Source organism: Vicugna pacos, chromosome 32, assembly GCF_048564905.1.
Source record: "Vicugna pacos chromosome 32, VicPac4, whole genome shotgun sequence".
Taxonomy (NCBI): Eukaryota; Metazoa; Chordata; class Mammalia; order Artiodactyla; family Camelidae; genus Vicugna; species Vicugna pacos.
The window spans coordinates 25,239,745-25,243,350 of NC_133018.1; positions in this window are offsets into that span (position 1 = coordinate 25,239,745).

Consider the following 3,606-nt stretch of genomic DNA (forward strand, 5'->3'; position numbering starts at 1 on the left):
CCAGAAGGCTCTACTGATAACCTGGGAGGACTTTCACACCCACAGAGCTCTTCACTAACACCTCTGTCCAGTCTTCTGTCCGTCTTACTCTTGGCAGATAATCTTACCCTGAAACCTACAGTCCCATGTCTGCATTTCGCTGGCCCAGGGGAACGGCTGATCTGCTTGGGATAAGGAGTTTGCAGCTGGACGCATTGCTACTCTAAGCAAAACTGGGGCACTATCAGTAAAGGAAGAGGAGGAGAGGGTAGCAGCTGGCAGTGTACGCCACACCAGGCCAGAAAGTAGCTCTTAAGAAGCCAAACAGCAGCACACAGCTCAGGTACTGAAACAGCATAAGTAAGTCAGATATAAGTAAATAAGGAGGTAATTAAAACGAACGCACACAGTCCTTTCCTTTTGAGAGAATGGTGGAAGTATCCCTCCTTACGGCAAACGCCAGTCCTGTCTGTGCCTCAGATGCCTCCACCTGCTTCTCAGGAACTGTACGGAACTCTCGCTCCTCACACCTGCACGTGTGATCTCTCCATGCTGCGCACATCACATAGGACTTAAACATGTCCTGGTTTCTCAATATTTAAAAAATACTTCTTTTCCAGCTGCTGCCCTATCTTTCTCCTCCTGTTCAAACTCGTCTGTCTTTGTCATCCTTAATTATTCCCACTGCCCACCCTCAATACACTAGTTATTTCCAGCTAAGCAACAGTAACCTTCATGTGGTTGTAAAAAAAAGTTTGCTTTTTAAGACTTCATCTAATTCAACATCATAGTAGCATTTAAAAAACTGGTTTTATTTTTTTGACTAAAAAGTGAGCATTTTATTATTTATTATTATTTTTTATTGAGTTACAGTCAGTTTACACTGTGTCAATTTCTGGTGTACAGCACAGTTTTTCAGTCATGCATGAATATACATATATCTGTTTTCACGTTCCTTTTCACCGTGAGCTACTACAAGATCTTGGCTGTATTTCCCTGTGCTATACGGTATAAACTTGTTTATCTATTCTATATCTACCTGTCAGTATCTACCACTCTCGAGCTCCCAGTCTGTTCCTACCAACCCCCTCCCCCCTGGCAACCACAAGTTTGTATTCTATGTCTCTGAGTCTGTTCCTGTTTAATAGTTAACTTCATTTGTCTTTTTTTTTTAGATAAAAATGTTTTTTTTTAAATAAAAAAAAATTGTAAACCGACTATACTTCAACTAAAAAAATATAAAACAACTGATTTTACCTTCCTTCTTCAAACACTAGTTTGTCTTGGTTCAGTAAAACTCTAGTCTTCCTGGTTTCCCTCTTATATACTAGGGTTCCTTTATCTTTAAATACAGGAGGTCTTCATGCTCAGTGGTAGACATTCTCTTTTCACAGCATCCATGTTTCCTATGCAATCTTAGTCACCTCCACAAAACCTGCTTCAGTCTACCAATGTTACAGAAATGACAGGCCAGCCAAGAAACAAGCACCACTCGGAGGGTTGGAGTACTCAGATGTATTACGCCGGCGGGCTCAGAGGGGCTTCTGCCCTGAAGCTCTGGGCACCTCCAAGACGTGTGCTTGGGGCTTTACAGGGTTAATTACAGGCTTGGGGTATTCGGCCAATAGGCATGGAACAACTTTAGCAGCATCATTATCACAAAAGTAGAGGCAAGGAGGCAGCAAACCAACATTTCAAGGCCAGATATGTCTCTGAAAATCCAGCTGGCTAGCAAAAAAACATGAGCAGGGAATCAGCATACTGACACTTAACTTAGACTTACGAGTTAGCCCAGCCCGGCTTTTCCTTCGCACCTACTGATGTTGCTAAAATTATCTCTGTCCTAGACACCTCCTCAGGCTCAGAACTACATACCAGCCTGTTCATCCAGGTATCTCACAACTCTATAAAGTTAACAGGACTAAAACTGCAACTACTGCCTCTTTCTTCCATCACAGTTTCCTCCTTCCATATTCTGTTTCTCAGTAAATTAGAGCTAATCTGATCAGTATCTGTGGAACCAAGCAGCAAAATCTGAAAGGTTTCATTCAGCATTTAAAACTGATAACTTCCCCTCTAACTGAAGACTCTTTGATTTTTCTTATGCTGAAATGTTGGGGTTTCCTTCCTGCTTCTCTGATCACTTGCTTTCAGTGACCTCCTCCATCAGCTCTAGCCTCCGTGCAGAAGTTCTATCAGCACCCGTCTTCTGGTCCTCCTGAGACAGGATGGAAGGGGATAGGGCACAGCCATGCAAGGAATGCCACAGCAATTAACATCAAAATGGTGAAAGATTCAACCCCCAGTAGGCCTTGAGGCTCAGGATGATGAGAAATTTAACTTCTCGTAGATCTTGAGCTTCATTATACGCTCGCTGTAATATATTAACATGGTGAATAACACGCCCACAGGCACCATGACAGTCCCAAGGGTAGCCACAAAAGGTCAAAGAGTGGGAAATGGCCAACTTCCTGGGAATCCCAGCCCCTTCCCCAGGCTACTTAGATGGGTCCTTCCACTTACGAGCACATGAAGCCACCAAGCCCATAAAAACCAGCAACACGGTGCCTTGCGGCCGCCCTTCTCTCTCCCTCTTCCGAGATGGCCCACATTCTGTCTTTGGAGTGTGTACCTACTTTTAATCTGAGCACCCAACCCCCCACACCTTGTGGCCTTTCTCTTTCCTTTCAATGTATCTGAATAAATCTACCTTCACTCAACTGTGGCTCGGTCCTGAATTCTTTCCTGCGTGAAGCCAAGGACCCACGCTTGGCGGGGCACGTCCCAGGGGCTCGACTGAAGCCTGGCACACAGCCCTTCTCACACCCCACGTTTTCCTGCATCACTCCCTTTTCTATGTTCCTATCCAAATTTGTACACCCAACATAAAATATTTAACTCGGCATATCTTGTGTTTTTTGTTTTTTGGTTTTTTTTAAAACAAGGTTACTTGTTTGTATTGACTACATTGCCTGTGTTCACGTACTATTTTGGAAAAAAAAATCAGTAAGCTTATTCTTCTCACGTGAAAAGATGCCGATACATAAGCCATGCAGTGCTGGCACAGCTCTCTGAAGATGCCTCTGGGAAACCAGGGCCTCTCTGACACCATCCTTAGGCCATGGTTGTCATCCTCGTTCAGCCCTACGAATGCAAAATCCAAAGGGAGAAGCCTAGGGAAGGCAGAAAGACAAGGCACAAAAGGCAAAGAGGAAGCACCACATAGATCTGTCCCCAGGGAGACTGTCTATATTTGATTAATCAGGAAGGAGGGATAGGGCCATGCCTGGCGGCCAGGAGGCTGAGAACTAGCCACGTCGGTACTGGAGCTAAAGTAGGGTTGTCAGTAGGGAGGGATGAACTGGGTGTTCACTGGCCACCAGCAGTATCTGCTGCACCGGCCTGAGGGCGACTCTCAAGAAAATACCGATGAAGTAGCATCATACAGCCCAGGTCCTCCAAACACAGTGCAGTTAACCTAGACACCAACAGCGACGCAACTGAAAACATTAAGAACACATAATTCTAAAGAGCCATGGATCAGAAAAGCCATAAAGTCATAATGAATATTAGACAACATTTAGAATTAAAACAAAATAAGTGATCACAGACCAAGATGTGTTACTC